Source organism: Somniosus microcephalus, chromosome 4 (genome assembly GCF_052327205.1).
Source record: "Somniosus microcephalus isolate GS21.2 chromosome 4, FLI_Smic_1.0, whole genome shotgun sequence".
NCBI classification, from domain to species: Eukaryota; Metazoa; Chordata; class Chondrichthyes; order Squaliformes; family Somniosidae; genus Somniosus; species Somniosus microcephalus.
Window position 1 is genome coordinate 31,328,276 of NC_140990.1, and position 23,102 is coordinate 31,351,377.

General features: G+C 47.1%; 1 pseudogene; it reads left to right on the forward strand.

The window, feature by feature from the left end:
* Nucleotides 1-23,102, forward strand: part of LOC147118548 (uncharacterized) — a 129,172-nt pseudogene that overhangs the window by 69,408 nt on the left and 36,662 nt on the right.

A 23,102-nucleotide genomic window follows, 5' to 3' on the forward strand; every position in this document is an offset into this window, starting at 1 on the left:
TGTGGGAAGAGCTTTAAAAGCTCCAGGGATCTGAAGGAACACCAGCGAGTTCACACTGACGAGAGACCGTTTCAGTGTTCTGACTGTGGGAAGAGCTTTAAAAGCTCCAGGGATCTGAAGGGACACCAGCGAGTTCACACTGACGAGAGACCCTTTAACTGTTCTGACTGTGGGAAGAGCTTTAAAAGCTCAAAGAGCCTTAAGAGACACCAGCGTGTTCACACTGATCATAGAATCTAACAGCACAGAAGGAGGTGATTCGGCCCATCGTGACTGTGCCGGCTCTTTGAAAGAGCTGTCCAATTTAGTCCCAAACCCCAGCTTTATCCCCAGAACTCTGCAAACTAGTCCTCTTCAAGTACACGTCCAATTACCGTTTGAAAGTTAACATAAGAACATAAGAAATAGGAGCAGGAGTAGGCCAATCGGCCCCTCGAGCCTGCTCCGCCATTCATTAAGATCATGGCTGATCTGATCCTATCCGCCAATCTACTATCACAGAACCATCTCCTGAATCTAACAGAATTAGACACATGAAATAGGAGCAGGATCAGGCTACACGGCCCCTGGGCCCGCTCCGCTACCCACAGGGCCATGTCCGATCCGAACCTAGACTCACGTCCAAATTCCTGCCCGCTCCCCGTAACCCTTAATTCCCTTTACTTCTAGGAAACTGTCTATTTCTGTTTGAAATTTATGTAATGATGTAGCTTCTACGGCTTTTTGGGGCAGCATATTCCATGGACCTACCACCCTCTGAGTGAAGTAGTTCCTCCTCATCTCAGCTTTGAAAGAGCAGCCCCTTATTCTAAGACTATGCCCCCTAGTTCTAGTTTCACCCATCATCGGGAACATCTTCCCCGCATCCACCCGATCCAAACCCTTCACAATCTTATATGTTTCAATAAGATCGCCTCTCATTCTTCTGAACTCCAATGAGTAGAGTCCCAATCTACTAAACCTCTCCTCATATGTCCATCCCCGGGATTAACCGAGTGAACCTCCTTTGTACTGACTCGAGAGCAAGTATGTCTTTTCTTAAGTATGGACACCAAAACTGTATGCAGTATTCCAGGTGCGGTCTCACCAATACCTTGTACAACTGAAGCAATACCTCCCTATTTTTGTATTCTATCCCCCTAGCAATGAAAGCCAACATTCCATTGGCCTTCTTAATCACTTGCTGCACCTGCATACTAACCTTTTGAGTTTCGTGCACCAGGAACCCCAGATCCCTTTGTACTTCAGTACTTTCCAGTTTCTTGCCATTAAGATAATAACTTGCTCTACGATTTTTCCTGCCAAAGTGCATAACCTCACACTTTCCAGTATTGTATTCCATCTGCCAAATCTCTGCCCACTTACTTAGCCTGTCTATGTCCCCTTGCAGGTTTTTTATGTCCTCCTCACTCACTACTTTCCCTCCCATCTTAGTATCATCTGCAAACTTTGATATGTTACACTCGGTCCCCTCCTCCAAATCGTTAATATAGATTGTAAAGAGTTGGGGACCCAGCACTGACCCCTGCAGAACACCACTAGTTACTGATTGCCAGTCTGAGAATGAACCATTTATCCCAACTCTCTGCCTTCTGTTAGATAGCCAATCCTCTATCCATGCCAGAATATTACCCCCAATCCTGTGATTTTTTATCTTAAGCAATAATCCTTTGTGTGGCACCTTGTCAAATGTCTTTTGGAAGTCTAAATACACTACGTCCACTGGTTCCCCTTTATCCACCCTATATGTTACTTCCTCAAAGAACTCCAGCAAATTTGTCAAACATGACTTCCCCTTCATAAAACCATGCTGACTTTGTCCTATTAAATTATGATTATCCAAATGTCCTGTTACTGTCTCCTTAATAATGGACTCCAAAATTTTACCTACCACAGATGTTAGGCTAACCGGTCTATAGTTTCCAGCCTTCTGTCTACTGCCCTTTTTAAATAAGGGTGTTACATTAGCAGTTTTCCAGTCTGCCGGGACCTTTGCTGAGTCCAGGGAGTTTTGGAATATTATTACCAATGCATCCACAATCCCTACCGCCACTTTCCTCAAGACCCTAGGATGTAAGCCATCAGGTCCAGGTGATTTATCCGCCTTGAGTCCCATTATTTTACCGAGTACCACTTCCTTAGTGATTTTGATCGTGTTTAGCTCCTCCCCCCCATAGCCCCCTGCTTGTCCAGTGTTGGGATATTCTTAGTGTCCGCTATTGTAAAGACTGATACAAAATATTCATTCAGTGTTTTTGCCATCTCCATATTTCCCACCATTAATTTCCCGGTCTCATCCTCTAAGGGACCAACATTTACTTTAGCCACCCTTTTTCTTTTTATATAACTATAAAAACTCTTACTATCTGTTTTTATATTTTTTGCTAATTTACTTTCATAATCTATCTTCCCTTTCTTAATCAATCTTTTTGTTATTTTTTGCTGTCTTTTAAAGTTTTCCCAATCCTCTATCCTCCCACTAGATTTGGCTACCTTATATGCCCTTGTTTTTAGTCAAATACTATCCTTAATTTCTTTACTTAGCCACGGATGGCTGTCTTTTCTTTTACACCCTTTTCTTCTCAGTGGAATATATATTTTTTGGAAGTTGTAAAATAACTCCTTAAATGTACACCACTGATCATGTATCGTCTTGCCCTTTAATTCCGCTCTCATACCTTCATAGTCTCCTTTATTGAAGCTTAGCACGCTTGTTTGAGATCCAACCTTCTCACCCTCTAATTGAATATGGAATTCAACCATGTTATGGTCACTCATTCCAAGGGGATCCTTTACTAGGACATTTTTAATTAATCCTGTCTCGTTACACAGGACCAGATCTAAGGTTGCTTGCCCCCTGGTCGGTTCAGTTACATACTGCTCAAGAAAGCCATCCCTAATACACTCAATGAACTCATCCTCAAGCCCAATTTGATTTGTCCAATTAATATGATAGTTAAAATCCCCCATAATTATAGATGTTCCCTTATTACAAGCCTCAACTATTTCCTGATTGATACTCCGTCCAACAGAGTTGCAACTGTTCGGAGGCCTATAGACTACGCCCACTCGTGTTTTTTTCCCCTTATTATTCCTTACCTCCACCCAAACTGTTTCATTATCCTGATCTTTTGACCCAATATCATTTCTCTGTATTACAGTGATTCCTTCCTTTATTAACATAGCCACCCCACCTCCCCTTCCTTCCTGCCTGTTCTTCCTGATCGTTAAATAACCTGGTATGTTTAATTCCCAGGCATTGTCACCCTGCAGCCATGTTTCTGTAATGGCCACAAGATCATACCCATATGTAGTTATTTGTGCCATTAACTCATCTATTTTGTTACGAATGCTACGTGCATTCAGATAGAGAACTTTCAAATATGTTTTGTGACACTTAGTTCCTGCATTTGCCCTTTTTATTACTTTACCTTTTACTCCATACCTTCTGCCCCTTCCTGACATGCTCTGGTTTTTAATTTCCCCACTGCTACCTAAGTCTATGACCTTCTCTGTTGTCATTTTTATTATTTGCTCTCTAGGAACCTCCCCCCCACTAGTTAGTTTAAAGCCCTCTCTACAGCCCTAGTTATATGATCCGCCAGGACTCTAGTCCCAGCACTGGCCAAGTGAAGCCCGTCCCAATGGAACAGCTCCCTCCTGCCCCAGTACTGGCGCCAGTGTCCCAGGAAGCAAAACCCATTTCTCCCACACCAGTCTTTGAGCCACGCATTTAACTCTCTAATTTTATTTGTCCTAGCCAAATTCGCTCGTGGCTCAGGTAGGGATTATTACCCTTGAGATTCTGTTTTTTAATTTGACCCCTAGCTGCTCATACTCCTTTAACAGAACCGGCTTCCAAGTCCTATCTACTTCGTTTGTACCAACATGGACCACGACAACTGGATCCACCCCCTCCCACTGCAAGTTTCTTTCCAGCCCAGAGGAGATGTCCTTAACCCTGGCACCGGGTAGGCAACACAGCCTTCGGGACTCTCGCTCTCGGCTGCAGAGAACTCTATCTATCCCCCTAATAATACTATCCCCTACCACTACAACATTTCTATTTACTCCCCCCTCTTGAATGGCCCCCCATTCCACAGTGCTGTGGCCAGGTTGCTCGTCCTCTTTGCAGTCCCTGCTCCTGTCCCCACAGGGAGTAAGAACCTCAAACCTGTTGGACAAAAGCAAGGGCTGCTGCTCCTCCAGCTCTACCTCCTGGATCCCCGTACCTGCCTCACTCGTAGTCACACCGTCCTGTCCCTGACCATGGGCTACATCTGAATTAATTAACTTCATAGGTGTGACCACCTCCTGATACACAGAGTCCAGGCACTTCTCCCCCTTCCTGATGTGTCGCAGTGTCTGAAGCTCAGACTCCAGCTCATCAACACGGAGCTGGAGTTCCTGTAGCAGCAGACACTTGTCACACACGTAATCACCGTGAGCCTCAATGGGGTTCACCGGCTCCCACATCTCGCAACAGTGACACATCACCTGCTCCATTCTATGTAATTAATTAAATTTTTTATTGTTAGTTATGGACACCCTCTGCCCGATTTTAGATGCTAGTATCCCCTTTAATTAATTGGATTTAAATTAAATCAATCCCTTTAGTTACACCAGTTAAATGGTTTAACAACAGTCACTCTGCACCAGAAAGGCTTTATTAACTACAACCCACAGAGTTAAAGTTTGAAAAGAGCACCTAACACCTCACTTACTCTAACTCACACTTACCCAAACTCAGAGCACTCTTTGATGACTCGCACTCTGCTTGCTCACACTAGGACTGGTCTTTTTATACTGTTTGTTTGTTTACATCCAAATGAGTCACCCCTGCTGATTGGTTAGAAAACTGGTTTCCACTGCCTGCTGTGCCAATTTACTCCTACTGCAGTGTAACCTTGTTTTACTCTTCTTAAACCAACAGAATCCCAATTATTTAACTTTTCCCCTTTACTTAAACTGCTTAAGTAATCTTTATCAAGAATGATTTAAAGAGAAATAACAATTAAAGAACTCTCACACTTACCCAAACTCACAGCACTCTTTGATGACTCACACTCAGTGCTTGCTCGCACTAATTCCAGCATCATTTCAGATGGTGTGTTCCAGATCTGAACAACCCTCTGTGTGAAAACAATTCTCCTCATTCCCCTCTAGTTCTTTTAACAACTATTTTAAATCTGTGACCTTTGGTTACCGACCCACTTGCCAGAGTGAACAGTTTCTCCCTACTTGCTCGATCAAAACCCCTCATCATTTTGAACACCTCTATTAGGTCTCCTCTTAACCTTCTCTGCTCTAAGGGGAACAATCCCAGCTTCTCCAATCTCTCCACATAACTGAAGTCCCTCATCCCTGGTACCATCCTGGTCAACCTCCTCTGTACCCTCTCCAAGGCCTTGACATCCTTCCTAAAGTGTGGTGCCCAGAACTGTACACAAGACTCCAGCTGAGGCCAAAACCCTGCAGCTGCACAAAACCCTGGTTAGACCACACCTGGAGTACTGTGAGCAGTTCTGGGCACCAAACCTTAGGAAGGATATATTGGCCTTGGAGGGAGTGCAGCGTAGGTTAAGTTACGAGGAGAGATTACACAAATTAGGGTTGTATTCCCTGGAATTTAGAAGGCTAAGGGGTGATTTGATTGAAGTTTTCAGGATAATAAGGGGAACAGATAGGGTAGATAGAGAGAAACTATTTCCGCTGGTTGGGGATTCTAGGACTGGGGGCATAGTCTAAAAATTAGAGCCAGACCTTTCAGGAGTGAAATTAGGAAACACTTCTACACACAAAGGGTGGTAGAAGTTTGGAACTCGTTTCCGCAAATGGCAATTGATGCGAGATCAATTGTTAGTTTTAAATCTGAGATTGATAGGTATTTGTTACCCAAAGGTATTAAGGGATATGGGCCAAAGGCGGGTGTATGGAGTTAGGTCGCAGATCAGCCATGATCTCACTGAATGGCGGAACAGGCTCGAGGGACTGAATGGCCTCCTCCTGTCCTATGTTCCTAACTAGTGATTTGTAAAGGTTTAGCATAACTTCCTTGTTTTTGTATTCAATGGCCCTATTAGCAAAGCCAAGTATCCCATACGCTTTCTGAACTGCCTCACCAACTTGCCGTGGCACTTTCAAAGATTTGTGAATATGGACCCCCAGGTCCCTCTGCTCTTGCACCCCCTCAAAATAATCCCATTTAGATTATACGGCCTCTCCCTGTTGTTTCTCCCAAAGTGCATCACTTCACACTTATCCTCATTTAATTTCATCTGCCTTGTGTCTGCTCATTTCACAGTCTGTCTCTGTCCTTCTGAAGTCTGCTACTGCTATGCTCACTATTTACTATGTTGCCAAGTTTTGTATCATCCGTAAACTTCAAAATTCTACTCCTATACCCAAGTCCAGGTCAATTATATATAACATGAAAAGCAATGGTCCTAATCCCTACCCCTGCTGGAACCCACTGCATACTTCCCTCCAGTCAGAAAAACATCCCTCAGCACTGCTCACTGTCTCCTCTCCCTTAGCCAATTATATACCCAAATTACCATCAGCCCTTTAATTCCCTGTGCTTCTATTTTCCGAGTAAGTCTCTTGTGTGGTACTTTATCAAATGCCTTTTAAAAGTCCATATATACATTTACTGCACTACCTTCATCAACCCTCTGTTACTTCATCAAAGAACTCAATCAGGTTAGTCAGACACGATTTACCTTTAACAAATCCATACTGGTTGCCCCTTATTAACCCATGCTTCTCCAAGTGAGAATTAATTTTGTCCTTGACAATGGCCTCTAGTCGTTCACCCACCACTGACATTAGACAGATTGGCCTGTAGTTACCAGGTTTATCCCTCTCCCCTTTTTTAAACAGGGTGTAACATTTGCAATCCTCCAGTCTTCTGGCACCACTCCCATATATCTGAGGGAGATTGAAAGATTGTGGTCAGAGCTTCTGTTATCTCCACCCTAGCTTCCCTCAGCAATCTAGGATGCATCCCATCTGGACCGGGTGACTTGTTAACGTTGAGTGATGACAACCTATTGAGCACCTCCTTTCTATCCATTTTTATCCAATTTCTCTACTCTCCCCTCCTCTACTGCGACATTAACTTCATCCTCTTCTTTTGTGGAGACAGATGCTAAGTACTCATTCAGTACCTCAGCCACGCCCTCTGCCTCCGTTTGATGAACTCCTATTTGGTCCCTAATCAGCCCCACCATTCCTTTAACTATCCTTTTACTTTTCATATGTTTATAGAAGATTTTTGGGTTCTCTTTTATGTTACCCACTAATCTTTTCTCATATTGTCTCTTTTCTCTTCTTACATCCTGTTTCAATTTCCCCCGCACTCTCTGTATTCTGCCTGGTTTTTGACTGTATTCTGTACCTGACATTTGTCATAAACCTCCTTTTTCTGTTTTATTTTAACCTCTATATCCTTTGTCATCGGGAGCTCTCGCTTTGGATGGCCCATCTTTCCTCCTTATGGGAATATGTTTGGTTTGTACCTGAACTATCTCAGCCTTGAAGGCCTGCCATTGGTCATTCCCTGTTTTCCTGGACAATCTTTGTTTCCAGTCCACCTGTGCTCGATCCCTTCTCACATCACTGAAATTGGCTCTCTTCCAGCTGGGTATTTTCACCATTGATTTTGTTTTGTCCCTTTCCTTAACTACTTTAAACCTAATGATATTGTGATCACTGTTAACCAGATCCCTCCTGCCCCAGAACCGATGAGAGACCCTTTAAATGTGCTGACTGTGCAAAGAGGTTTCAGAGTTCATCCAACCTGCTGAGTCACCAGCGAGTTCACACAGATCTTCAAAGAAAGGAAGATGTTTTAGAAAGGCTGGCGGCACTAAAAGTTCACAGCCATCTCAGAGTAGTGTCGCTTTAATTACAATCTCACAGAACAAGAAGAATCACTGTCCCTTTAACTACCACAAATCCCTGTGTGGAGGAGAGGGGGAGATACAGTCTGTCCCAGTAACTGTCGCAGAACAGAATTAGTGACCCTGTCCCATAGGGGCTTGACCCTCCCCCACTCCCTGCTTTTCCTCAAATGTCTCATCCTTAAAATTCTCATCCTTGTTTTCAAATCTCCCTGTGGCCTCGCCCCTCCCTATCTCTGTAATCTCTTCCAGCCCCTACAACCTTCCGAGATACTTGCGCTCCTCTAATTCTGCCCTCTTGAGCATCCCCGATTTTAATCGCTCCACCATTGGCGGCCGTGCCTTCAGTTGCCTGTGCCCTAACCTCTGGAATTCCTTCCCTAAACCTCTCCATCTCTCTACCTCTCTCTCCTTCTTTAAGATGCTCCTTAAAACCTACCTCTTTGACCAAGCTTTTGGTCATCTACCTGAATATCTCCTTATGTGGCTTGGTGTAAAATTTTGTGAAGAGCCTTGGGACGTTTTACTACATTAAAGGCACTTTATAAATACAAGTGGTTGTTGTTGTTTTGTGAAACTAATAATAAATTCCCCAGTGGTAAAAAAACTTGTACTTTTACTCCCAAATGTTAAAAAGTTTGTTCTACAGAAGCACAGGGTTTATCTGCTTTTATTGATGAATTAAAACCTATTAAAACCTGAGCCAGTGTGTTGTGAGACAAAGAGCCTTGTGTCCAATAAGGGGAATAAAGGCCCACAGCCTCCCCTGGCCCCGAGCCCTGAACAAGGGACTGGAGAAACTCGCTGCCCTGCGGATCAGACAATCAGCAGGCGCTAGTTCCGCCCCTCAGGCTCCCCGATTGGTTGGAGGACACGCTGCCGGCTCGCTCCTCCAGCCCCGCCCCGCTCGCTCCCTATTGGTCAAAAGCTCCCATCAATCAGGCCGTGGGCCCGAGTCGCGTGCTCAGTCCAACTGACTGCGCTCGATCCGGGGCCTCGCGGACTCTCAGGTTTTTCAATTTCTCTTTATTCTCTCCCAATCCACCCCTCCCCCACACCCCGCACGATTATCCATCCTATCGGAGCGGAGAAAACTCACTTTGCGTCACCGATCGCGACTCTAACCGACACCAAGGCCGACACTGACTAGAGCGGGCCTTGTGGGAACACAGCATCGGCGGCAGTTCAAACCGGCAGCAGTGAGTCAGGAGCAGCCCGACTAGAGCGGGCCTTGTGGGAACACAGCATCGGCGGCAGGTACACCGGCGGCAGTGAGTCAGGAGCAGCCCGACTAGAGCGGGCCTTGTGGGAACACAGCATCGGCGGCAGTTACACCGGCGGCAGTGAGTCAGGAGCAGCCCGACCAGAGCGGGCCTTGTGGGAACACAGCATCGGCGGCAGTTCAAACCGGTGGCAGTGAGTGAGGAGCAGTATACCAGTTCAACAGCAGGGGAGAGAGGTAAAAAGTAATCAAAGTGTGACGTCACCAGGAAGCAGGTAAGTGATTGGTTGGTGAGTATTTCTCTTTTTTTAAACTTTAACTCTAGTTTATAGTTTCTAAGGTCTCTCTGGTGTAGCAGGGACTGTTGGTAAACCAGTTAACTGTAGTGTAATTAGTGGGATTGATTGATTTAATTTAAATTCAATTAATTAAAGGGTAAGTCATGGCAGGACAGCCGGGCCCCGTGATCTGCTCCTCCTGCGATATGTGGGAACTCAGGGACACTTCCTGTGTCCCTGACAACTACATGTGCAGGAAGTGCATCCAGCTGCAGCTACTGACAGACCGCATTGCGGCGCTGGAGCTGCGATTGGACACATACTGGAGCATTCACGATGCTCAGGACAACGTGAATAGCACATTTACGCAGTTGGACGCACCGCAGGTAGAGGTTGGACAGGAAGAAAGGGAACGGGTGACCAACAGGCAGAGTACTAGGCGCAGGCAGGTAGTGCAGGGGTCCCCTGTGGCCATCCCCCTCTCCAACAGATACACCACTTTGAGCACTGTTGGGGGGGATGGCTTATCAGAGGAAGGCAGCAGCAGCCAACTTCCTGGCACCAGGGGTGGCTCTGCTGCACAGAATGGGAGGAAAAAGAGGGGTAGAGCTATAGTAATAGGGGATTCAATTGTAAGGGGAATAGATAGGCGGTTCTGTGGCCGCAAACGAGACTCCAGGATGGTGTGTTGCCGCCCTGGTGCAAGGGTTAAGGATGTCTCCGAGCGACTCCAGAACATCTTGGAAGGGGAGGGTGAACAGCCAGTTGTCGTGGTGCATATAGGCACCAACGATATAGGTAAAAAGCGGGATGAGGTCCTAAAAGCGGAGTATAGGGAGTTAGGAGATAAATTAAAAAACAGGACCTCAAAGGTAGTAATCTCAGGATTGCTACCAGTGCCACGTGCTAGTCAGAGTAGAAACAGAAGGACACTTCAGATGAATACGTGGCTAGTGGAATGGTGCCAGGGGGAGGGATTCAAGTTCCTGGGACATTGGAACTGGTTCTGGGGGAGGTGGGACCAGTTCAAACCGGATGGTTTGCACCTGGGCAGGGCTGGAACCAATGTCCTAGGGGGAGTGTTTGCTAGTGCTGTGGGGGAGGGTTTAAACTAAAATGGCAGGGGGTTGGGAACCTGAGCAGGGAGACAGAGGAAAGGGAAACAAGGATAAAAGCAAAAGATAGGAAGGAGAAAAACAAAAGTGGCAGTCAGAGAAATCAACGGTTTAAATCAAACATGGCCACAGTAAATAATAATTCTAATAGGTCTAAGAGCGTTAAAAAAACAAGCCTGAAGGCTTTGTGTCTTAATGCGAGGAGCATTTGTAATAAGGTGGATGAATTGGCTGCGCAAATAGAAGTAAACAAATACGATTTGGTTGGGATTACGGAAACGTGGCTCAAGGAAGGCCAGGACTGGGAACTCAACATCCAGGGGTATTCGATATTCAGGAAAGATAGGCAAAAAGGAAAGGGAGGTGGGGTAGCATTACTGGTTAAAGAAGGGTTTAACACAATTGTAATGAAGGATATTAGCTCTGATGAGGTGGAATCTGTATGGGTAGAATTGAGAAATACTAAGGGGAAAAAAGCGTTAGTGGGAGTGGTTTATAGACCTCCCAACAGTAAGGCGGAGGTTGGGGATGGCATTAAAAGAGAAATTAAAGAAGCGTGCAATAAGGGCACAGCAGTCATCATGGGTGACTTTAATCTACATATAGATTGGGCCAAGCAAATGAGTAACAATACTGTGGAGGAGGAATTCCTGGAGTGTTTACGGGATGGTTTCCTGGACCAATATGTCGAGGAACCAACCAGAGATCAGGCCATCTTAGACTGGGTATTATGTAATGAGAAAGGATTAATTAGCAATCTTGTTGTAAGAGGCCCCTTGGGTCAGAGCGATCATAATATGATCGAATTCTTCATTAAGATGGAGAATGAAGTAGTTGACTCGGAGACTAGGGTCCTCAATTTAAATAAACTATGATGGTCTGAGGAGCGAGTTGGGTAGGATTGATTGGGGAATGGCACTCAAAGGGTTGACGGTGGATAGGCAATGGCAAACATTCAAAGATCGAATGGATGAACTACAGAATTTGTTCATCCCAGTTTGGCATAAAAATGAAACAAAAAAGGTGACCCAACCGTGGCTAACAAGGGAAATTAGGGATAGCATAAGGTCCAAGGAGAGGGCATATAAATTGGCCGGAAAAAGCAATAATCCTGAGGATTGGGAGCAGTTTAGGATTCAACAGAGGACAAAGGGATTAATTAAGAAAGGGAAAATAGAATATGAGAGTAAGCTTGCAGAGAACATAAAAATTGACTGTAAAAGCTTTTATAGATATGTGAAGAGAAAAAGATTGGTGAAGTCAAGTGTAAGTCCCTTGCAGTCAGAATCGGGGGAATTTATAATGGGGAACAAAGAAATGGCAGACCAACTAAATACATATTTTGGTTCTGTCTTCACAAAGGAGGACACAAATAATCTCCCAGAGATGCCGGGGAACATAGCGTCTGATGAAAGGGTGGAACTGAAAGAAATCAGTATTTGTAGGGAAATGGTGTTAGGAAAATTGATGGGACTGAAGGCCGATAAGTCCAAGGGGCCTGATAATCTACATCCCAGGGTACTTAAGGAAGTGGCCCTAGAAATAGTAGATGCATTGCTGGTCATCTTCCAGAACTCGATAGACTCTGGAACAGTACCCATGGATTGGCGGGTAGCTAATGTTACCCCACTATTCAAAAAAGGTGGTAGAGAAAAGACGGGGAATTATAGACCGGTAAGCTTGACATCGGTAGTGGGGAAAATGCTAGAGTCCATTATAAAAGATGTAATAGCAGAGCACTTGGAAAGCAGTGACTGGATCGGACAAAGTCAACATGGATTTACAAAAGGTAAATCATGCTTGACTAATCTACTGGAATTTTTTGAGGGTGTAACTGGTAAAATAGATAAGGGAGAACCAGTGGATGTAGTGTATTTGGACTTTCAGAAGGCTTTCGATAAGGTCCCGCATAAGAGATTAGCATGCAAAATTAAGGCACATGGGATTGAGGGCAATGTATTGACTTGGATAGAGAACTGGTTGGCGGACAGAAAGCAAAGAGTTGGAATAAACGGGTCATTTTCCGAGTGGCAGGCAGTGACTAGTGGGGTACCGCAAGGATCGGTCCTAGGACCCCAGCTGTTCACAATATATATTAATGATCTGGACGAGGGAATTGGATGTAATATCTCCAAATTTGCAGACGACACAAAGCTGGGGGGGAGGGTATGCTGTGAGGAGGATGTCGTGAAACTCCAGCACGATTTGGACAGGTTGGGTGATTGGGCAGAAACATGGCAAATGCACTATAATGTGGATAAATGTGAGGTTATCCACTTTGGTGGCAATAACAGGAAGGCAGATTATTATTTGAATGGTAATAGATTGGGAGAAGGGGAAGTGCAAAGAGACCTGGGTGTTCTTGTACACCAGCCGCTGCAGGTAAGCATGCAGGTGCAGCAGGCGGTTAAGAAGGCAAATGGTATTTTGGCCTTCGTAGCAAAAGGGTTCGAGTACAAGAACAAGGATGTCATGCTGCAGTTGTACAGAGCCTTGGTGAGACCACACCTTGAGTATTGTGTGCAGTTTTGGTCGCCTTACCTGAGGAATTACATTCTTGCCATGGAAGGAGTGCAGCGAAGATTCACCAGGCTGATACCTGGGATGGCAGGAATGACGTATGAGGAGAGATTGTGTCGATTGGCCTTATACTCACTGGAGTTTAGAAGATTGAGAGGGGATCTCATCGAAACCTATAAAATTCTGTCAGGCCTGGACAGACTAGATGCAGGAAGGATGTTTCTGATGGCCGGGGAGTCCAGAACCAGGGGTCATAGTCTAAGGATAAGGGGTAAGCCATTTAGGACTGAAATGAGGAGGAATTTCTTCACCCAGAGAGTGGTGAACCTGTGGAATTCTCTGCCACAGAGGGCGGTGGAGGCCAGTTCATTAAGTATATTCAAGAAAGAGTTGGATATATTTCTTAAGGCTAAAGGGATCAAGGGATATGGGGAGAAGGCAGGGACCGGGTACTGAATTTGGATGATCAGCCATGATCTCATTGAATGGCGGAGCAGGCTCGAAGGGCCGAATGGCCTACTCCTGCTCCTATCTTCTATGTATCTATGTATCTATATTCCCCGGAATGCCCCGCGCCGACTCCGTCCAACAGGATCCGAGTGCGCAGGCGCAGCTCCGAGTGGGGGAGGGGGTTGGTCTCCTCTGGTCATGCGCGGTTATTACCTTTGGTGACCGGGAGGGGTCGCTGTGTCGGACTCGGCCCAAACCGCCGTCCCGTGTGCGCATGCGTGGACTCTTGCCTGTCAATCAACCAACCGCCAGAAGAGGTCGCTGGTGAGACCAGTGAAGAAAGAAAGACTTGCATTTATATAGTGCCTTTCACCACCACTGGACGTCCCAAAGCACTTTGCAGCCAATGAAGTACTTTTGAAGTGTAGTCGCTGTTGTAATGTAGGAAACGCAGCAGTCAATCAGCGCACAGCAAGCACCCAGAAACAGCAATGTGATAATGACCAGATAATCTATCTTTTTGTTATGTTAATTGAGGGATAAACATTGGCTAGGACACCGGGGATAACTCCCCTGCTCTTTCCCACATTACAACAGTGACTGCACTCCAAAAGTACTTCATTGGCTGTAAAGTACTTCAAGACGTCTAGTGCTCATGAAAGGCACTATATAAATGCAAGCCTATCTTTCGCGAAATAGTGTCATGGGATCTTTTATATCCACCTGAGAGAGCAGACAGGGCCTCAGTTTAATGTCTCATCCAAAAAAGGGCACCTCCGACAGTGCAGCACTCCCTCAGCACGGCACTGGAGTGCCAGCTTGGATTTCTGTGCTCGTCTCTGGAGTTGGGACTTGAACCCACAATTTTCTGACTCAGAGGCGAGAGTTCTACCCACTGAGCCATTGGCTGACACGAAAGAACAAGCAGTTCTGATGACAGGTTATCGACCTGAAACATTAACTCTGTTTCTGTCTCCACAGATGCTGCCTGACCTGCTTAGTATTTCCAGCATTTTCTGTTTTTATTAAAGAAACGAGTGAGTGATTGCTGACAGGAAGAATGTTGGGTCGTCCTGCGCATGCGCACCTCCCTGGCGGCTGAGGCGAAACACCGACTCGCCCCCACCTGAGCCGCGCACGCGTACCAGATGTTGCGGCTCCGCATGCATGCCCGATGTTCCAACCGCGGGGTTTTGTGTGCTGAGCATGCGCGTTGCGGACCGATCGGGACAGGCGATTGTGGAGCAGGAGGGACAGCGCCGGGGCCATGAGCACATGCGCGGGACTCAGCATCAACAGAGCGCTTTCTGGAGCGTGGGGGCTTGTGGGTATTACAGCCGCCATTACTGCTGATCCCTTCAACCAACCTGTGCAGCAGCTGGAGCCTGAAAATCAGCTTCACTGCCCCTAGGGTCGGAAAGGGGAAAATTAAACAACAGTTTGCCTCTGATCCTTTTCTGATCTCAATTTACAGGGTTATAGAAGTGGAGCAGTTACAGGCGGGAAGCTCAGACCAAACATCACGTCAAGATCTGACAGAGTGGCTGGATTAATCAGAACCTGAATATCATCAGCCTTTGCACATGGAAGGAGAAAGCAGCCATCGCAGCGATGACAAACCGCACACGTGTTCGGTGTATGGACGCGGATTCAGCCGATCGCTTGACCTGGTGAGACACGTGCACCGTCACACTGGGGAGAAACCGGGTAAAGATGGGGACAGTGGGAAGGGTTTCAGTTCCCCATCTGCATTGGAAGTTCAGTGGCGCAGTCGCACCAGGGACAGTCCGTTCACCTGCTCCATGTGTGGAAAGGGATTTGTTTGTTCATCCCACCTGCAGACACACCAGCGGGTTCACACTGGGGAGAAACCATTTCAGTGTTCTGACTGTGGGAAGAGCTTTAAAAGCCCCGGGGAACTGAAGGGACACCAGATTGTTCACACTGATGAGAGAGCATTTCAATGTTCTGGCTGTGGGAAGAGCTTTAAAAGCCCCCAGGATCTGAAGGGACACCAGCTTGTTTACACTGATGAGAGACCAATTCAATGTTCTGACTGTGGGAAGAGCTTTAAAAGCGCCCAGTATCTGAAGTGACACCAGTTTGTTCACACTGATGAGAGACCATTTCAGTGTTCTGACTGTGGGAAGAGCTTTAAAAGCCCCCAGTATCTGAAGCAACACCAGCAAGCTCACACCGATGAGAGGCCGTTTAACTGTTCTGACTGTGGGAAAAGCTTTAAAAGCTCCAGGGAGCTGAAGGGACACCAGTGAGTTCACACTAACGAGAGACCCTTTAAATGTTCTGAGTGTGGGAAGAGTTTTAAAATCCCCAGGGAGCTCAAGCAACACCAGTGCCTCCACACTGGGGAGAGGATATTCATCTGCTCTGAATGTGGGAAGGGATTCACTGAATCATCCAACCTGCAGACACACCAGCTTGTTCACACTGATGAGAGGCCGTTTAACTGTTCTGACTGTGGAAAGAGCTTTAATAGCTCCGGGGAGCTGAAGAGACACCAGCGAGTTCACACTGGTGAGAGATCGTTCACCTGCTCCATGTGTGGGAAGGGATTCACTGAGTCATCCCACCTGCTGGCACATCAGCGAGTTCGCACTGGAGAGAGACCATTCACCTGCTCTGTGTGTGGGGAGGGATTCACTCAGTCATCCAACCTCCTGTCACACCAGCGAGTTCACACTGACGAGAGACCCTTTAAATGTTCTGACTGTGGAAAGATATTTAAAAGCTCCGGGGATCTGAAGAGACACTGGCTCCCCCACACTGGTGAGAGGCAGTTCACCTGCTCCGTGTGTGGGAAGGGATTCACTCATTCATCCAACCTCCTGTCACACCAGCTTGTTCACACTGACGAGAGACCCTTTCAATGTTCTGACTGTGGGAAGAGCTTTAAAAGCTCGAAGAGCCTTAAGAGACACCAGCGTCTTCACACTGATCATAGAATCTAAGCACAGAAGGAGGTGATTCGGCACATCGTGTCTGTGCCGGCTCTTTGAAAGAGCTGTCCAATTTAGTCCCAAACCCCAGCTTTATCCCCAGAACTCTGCAAACTAGTCCTCTTCAAGGACATGTCCAATTACTGTTTGAAAGTTCCTGTGGAACCTGATTCCAGCATCCTTTCAGATGGTGTGTTCCAGATCTTAACAACCCTCTGTGTGAAAACAATTCTCCTCATTCCCCTCTAGTTCTTTTAGCAACTATTTTAAATCTGTGACCTTTGGTTACCGACCCACTTGCCAGAGTGAACAGTTTCTCCCTACTTGCTCAATCAAAACCCCCTCGTAATTTTGAACACCTCTATTATGTCTCCTCTTAACCTTCTCTGCTCTAAGGGGAACAATCCCAGCTTCTCCAATCTCTCCACATAACTGAAGTCCGTCATCCCTGGTACCATCCTGGTCAACCTTCTCTGTACCCTCTCCAAGGCCTTGACATCCTTCCTAAAGTGTGGTGCCCAGAACTGTACACAAGACTCCAGCTGAGGCCAAAACCCTGCAGCTGTACAAAACCCTGGTTAGACCACACCTGGAGTACTGTGAGCAGTTCTGGGCACCAAACCTTAGGAAGGATATATTGGCCTTGGAGGGAGTGCAGCGTAGGTTTACCAGAATGATACCTGGACTTCAAGGATTAAGTTACGAGGAGAGATTACACAAATTAGGGTTGTATTCCCTGGAATTTAGAAGGTTAAGGGGTGATTTGATTGAAGTTTTCAGGATATTAAGGGGAACAGATAGGGTAGATAGAGAGAAACTATTTCCGCTGGTTGGGGATTCTAGGACTGGGGGCATAGTCTAAAAATTAGAGCCAGACCTTTCAGGAGTGAAATTAGGAAACACTTCTACACACAAAGGGTGGCAGAAGTTTGGAACTCTCTTCCGCAAATGGCAATTGATGCGAGATCAATTGTTAATTTTAAATCTGAGATTGATAGGTTTTTGTTAACCAAAGGTATTAAGGGATATGGGCCAAAGGCGGGTGTATGGAGTTAGGTCGCAGATCAGCCATGATCTCATTGAATGGCGGAACAGGCTCAAGGGGCTGAATGGCCTCCTCCTGTCCTATGTTCCTAACTAGTGATTTGTAAAGGTTTAGTGTAACTTCCTTGTTTTTGTATTCAATGGCCCTGTTTACAAAGCCAAGTATCCCATACGCTTTCTGAACCACCTCACCAACTTGCCGCGGCACTTTCAAAGATTTGTGAATATGCACCCCCGGGTCCCTCTGCTCTTGCACCCCCTCAAAATAGTCCCATTTAGATTATACGGCCTCTCCCTGTTGTTTCTCCCAAAGTGCATCACTTCACACTTATGCTCATTTAATTTCATCTGCCTTGTGTCTGCTCATTTCACAGTCTGTCTCTGTCCTTCTGAAGTCTGCTACTACTATGCTCACTATTTACTACGTTGCCAAGTTTTGTATCATCTGTAAATTTCAAACTTGTCCACCTATACCCAAGTCCAGGTCAGTTATATATAACAAGAAAAGCAATGGTCCTAATCCCGACCCCTGGGGGAACCCACTGCATACTTCCCTCCAGTCAGAAAAACATCTCTCAGCACTGCTCACTGCCTCCTCTCCCTTAGCCAATTATACCCAAATTACCATCAGCCCTTTAATTCCCTGTGCTTCTATTTTCCGAGTAAGTCTCTTATGTGGTACTTTATCAAATGCCTTTTAAAAGTCCACATATATAACATCTACTGCACTACCTTCATCAATCCTCTGTTACTTCATCAAAGAACTCAATCAGGTTAGTCAGACACGATTTACTTTTAACAAATCCATACTGGCTGCCCCTTATTAACCCATGCTTCTCCAAGTGAGAATTAATTTTGTCCTTGACAATGGTCTCTAGTCGTTCACCCACCACTGACATTAGACTGATTGGCCTGTAGTTACCAGGTTTATCCCTCTCCCCTTTTTTAAACAGGGTGTAACATTTGCAATCCTCCAGTCTTCTGGCACCACTCCCATATATCTGAGGGAGATTGAAAGATTGTGGTCAGAGCTTCTGCTGTCTCCACCCTAGCTTCCCTCAGCAATCTAGGATGCATCGCATCTGGACCAGGTGACTTGTTAACTTTGAGTGATGACAACCTATTGAGCACCTCCTTTCTATCCATTTTTATCCAATTTCACTACTCCCCCCTCCTCTACTGCGACATTAACTTCATCCTCTTCTTTTGTGAAGACAGATGCTAAGTACTCATTCAGTACCTCAGCCACGCCCTCTGCCTCCGTATGATGAGCACCTATTTGGTCCCTAATCGGCCCCACCATTCCTTTAACTATCCTTTTACTTTTCATATGTTTATAGAAGATTTTTGGGTTCTCTTTTATGTTTACCCCCTGATCTTTTCTCATATTGTCTCTTTGCCCTTCTTATATCCTGTTTCAATTTCCCCGCACTCTCTGTATTCTGCCTGGTTTTTGACTGTATTCTGTACCTGACATTTGTTGTAAACCTCCTTTTTCTGTTTTATTTTAACCTCGATATCCTTTCTCATCCAGGGAGCTCTAGCTTTGGATGGCCCATCTTTCCTCCTTATGGGAATATGCTTGGTTTGTACCCGAACTATCTCAGCCTTGAAGGCCTGCCATTGGTCATTCACTGTTTTCCTGGACAATCTTTGTTTCCAGTCCACCTGTGCTCAATCCCTTCTCAAATCACTGAAATTGGCTCTCTTCCAGCTGGGTATTTTCACCATTGATTTTATTTTGTCCCTTTCCATAACTACTTTAAACCTAATGATATTGTGATCACTGTTAACCAGATCCCTCCTGCCGCAGAACCGATGAGAGACCCTTTAAATGTTCTGACTGTGCAAAGAGGTTTCAGAGTTCATCCAACCTGCTGAGTCACCAGTGAGTTCACAAAGATCTTCAAAGAAAGGAAGATGTTTTAGAAAGGCTGGCGGCACTAAAAGTTCGCAGCCATCTCAAAGTAGTGTCCCTTTAATTACAATCTCGCAAAACAAGGAGAATTACTGTCCCTTTATCTACCACAAATCCCTGAGTGGAGGAGAGGGGGAGATACAGTCTGTCCCAGTAACTGTCACAGAACAGAATTAGCGACCCTGTCCCATAAGGGCTTGACCCTCCCCCACTCTCTGCTTTTCCTCAAGTGTCTCATCCTTAAAATTCTCATTGTTGTTTTCAAATCCCTCCGTGGCCCCGCCCCTCCCTATCTCTGTAATCTCTTCCAGCCCCTCAACTTTCCGAGATATCTGCGCTCCTCTAATTCCGGCCTCTTGTGCATCCCCGATTTTAATCGCTCCACCATTGGCGGCCGTCTCTTCAGCTGCCTGGGCCCTGAGCTCTGGAATTCCTTCCCTAAACCTCTCCATCTCTCTACCTCTCTCCTTCTTTAAGATGCTCCATAAAACCTACCCCTTTGACCAAGCTTTTGGTCCTCTGCCCGAATATCTCCTTATGTGGCTCGGTGTCAAATTTTGTTTTATAACGATCCTGTGAAGAGCCTTGGGACGTTTTACTACATTAAAGGCGCTTTATAAATACAAGTGGTTGTTGTTGTTTCCTGAAACTAATAACAAATTCCCCAGAGGGAAAGAAACTTGTACTTTTACTCCCAAATATTAAAAAGTTTGTTCCACAGAAGCACGGGGTTTATCTGCTTTTATTGATGAATTTAAAAAGTCTCTATTAAAACCTGAGCCAGTGTGTTGTGAGACAAAGAACCTTGGCCTAGAAATTGAGTTGGCGCCGTGCCAGGGCTTTAGCGCCGGAAATTTAGCGCCGACGCTAAGTCCCCCTGCGCGCGCCAAAAATTCAGTAGCGCCGCGCCCAGACGGCTGCCGGCGCCACTGGAGGGTGTCAGCGCCTCGCAATGGGCGCTGACTGCCGCATTGCGGCGCTAATCCGCCGCTGCGGCACCCGATGCGGTGCGGCAGGCTGGGGAAGTGCAGCCCTCCTCCTTCCGTTAAGGAGGAGCTGCCTGCACCCGACTGCTGGCCGTTGATCTGTGGAGAAAAATGAGCCCGGCACCTCGGAGAAGTGCCGGGCTCGCGGCCCACACGCATCTGTGCCGCGGGGGGGTGTTGGAGGAGTCCGGGGAGGGAGGTGCGGGCAGGCGGCCGCCGGGAAAGCGGCCGGCCGCCGCGCGACCTTAATGCGCCGGTGCTAAGACCTGTAGCGAAGTTTTGAAAAATCGTTGGTTGCGGCTGCCACGGGCGAGGCGGCCGCAACTCAATTTCGGTGTTCGGGCGCGTTGCCACGGCAACCGGGACGCTGCGCACACCGATGACGTCATCGGTGCCGGCGCAGCGCAACCGGCTAACGCCGATGGCAGCGCCCAAGTGAATTTCTCAATCGCCTGTACTTGCGGCGCTAGGCCCTCTAGCGCCTCAAAATGGGCGCTAACCCCACTCAATTTCTAGGCCCTTGTGTCCAATAAGGGGAATAAAGGCCCACAGCCTCCCCTGGCCCCGGGCCCTGAACAAGGGACTGGAGAAACTCGCTGCCCTGTGGATCAGACAATCAGCCGGCGCTAGTCCCGCCCCTCGGGCTCCCCGATTGATTGGAGGACCCACCGCCGGCTCGCTCCTCCAGCCCCGCCCCGCTCGCTCCCTATTGGCCGGAAGCTCCCATCAATCAGGCTGCGGGCCCGGGTCACGTGTCCCTCTCTGACTTTTCAAAGAAAGCCTCGTGCGGTCGCCGGGCGGAGCTGCAGGTCGGCGGGAGCGGGGTCGGGAGATTAATAAACTGCGGGTAGGCCGCGCCACAGGGTTTATAAAGTTGGAGAATGGCCTCAGGCCCGAATGAGATCCCGCGGCCCGGGCTGTGTTCTGCCGGACGGCAGTTGTGACAGCCCGGGTTATGCACCGCCATCTTGTTGTTCTTCTGAGACGGTCCCTGGGACCGAGGATGTGGGCGTCGCTGGTAAGGCCAGCATTTATTACCCATCCCTAGTTGCCCTTGAGAAGGTGGTGGTGAGCCGCCTTCTTTAAACACTGCAGTCTGTGTGGTGAAGGTGCTCCCACAGAGCTGTTAGGGAGGGAGTTCCAGGATTTTGACCCAGTGACAATGAAGGAATGACGATATATGTCTAAGTCAGGATGGTGTGTGACTTGCAGATGATGGTGTTCCCATGCACATGCTGCTCTTTTCCTTCTAGGCGGTAGAAGTCATGGGACAGGTAGGGTGGCAGGTTCCCTTCCATAAGAACACAAGAATGTGGAGCAGGAGTAGACCATACGGCCCCTCGAGCCTGCTCCGCCATTCAATAAGGTCATGGCTGATCTTCGACCTCAGCTTGACTTTCCCGCTCGATCCCCATATCCCTGAGGGACATCAGTGAACCAGTTGGGATTTTACGACAATCCGGCAGCTTTCATCGTTACTTTTTTTCTAGTGCCGGCCCCACAAATTCCCAGATTCATTGAGCTCAATTTCACAACCTGTCTTTTTGTTTTTGTGGGTTTTCTCTCACGCTCCCTTTTCCTTGTTTTAAATTCATTTTACAGGGTATTCGAAGGGCAGGATTTGTAGACAGGATATTTAACTCAAACATCACATCAAGATCTGACAGAGTCACTCTATTCATCAGGACCTGAATATCATCAGACATAACATGGAAGCAAAAAGCACCGTTCACAGTGGGGAGAAACCGTACACGTGTTCTGTGTGTGGACGAGGATTCAGTCGATCCTCTGGCCTGGCAAAACACAAGCACAATCACACTGGGGAGAAACCATGGAAATGTGGGGACTGTGGGAAAGGATTTGATTACCCGTATCAGCTGGAAACCCATCGGCGCAGTCACACTGGGGAGAGACCGTTCACCTGCTCAGTGTGTGGGAATGGATTCACTCAGTCATCCCAGCTACTGAGACACCAACTTGTTCACACAAACATGAGATCTTTTAAATGTTCTGACTGTGAGAAAAGCTTTAAAAGCAAAAGGGATCTGTTGACACACCAGCAAATTCATTCTGGTGCGAGGCCGTTCACCTGCTCTGAGAGTGGAAAAGGATTCACGAATTCAACCACCTTTCTGACACACCAGCGAGTTCACACTGGGGAGAGGCTGTTCACCTGCTCCGTGTGTGGGAAGGGATTCACAAATTCATCCCACCTACTGATACACCAGTGAGTTCACACCGGGGAGAGACCGTTCACCTGCTCAGTGTGTGGGAAGGGATTCACTCAGAACTCCAGCCTGCTCTTACACCAGTGAGTTCACACTGGGGCGAGGTTGTTCACCTGCTCAGTTTGTGGGAAGGGATTCACTCAGAACTCCAGCCTGCTGACACACCAGTGAGTTCACACCGGGGAGAGACTGTTCACCTGCTCAGTGTGTGGTAAGGGATTCACTCAGAACTGCAGCCTGCTGGCACACCAGCAAGTTCACTCTAGGGAGAGGCCATTCACCTGTTCAGTGTGTGGGAAGGGATTCACTCAGAGCTCCAACCTGCTGAGACACCAGCGCACTCACACTGGGGAGAGGCCAGTCACCTGCTCCGTGTGTGGGAAGGGATTCACTCGGTCATACAACCTGCTGACACACCAGCGAGTTCACAAGCGACTGCAGGGGTTGGATTCTACTATTATTGCTGCTGTTAATCACATC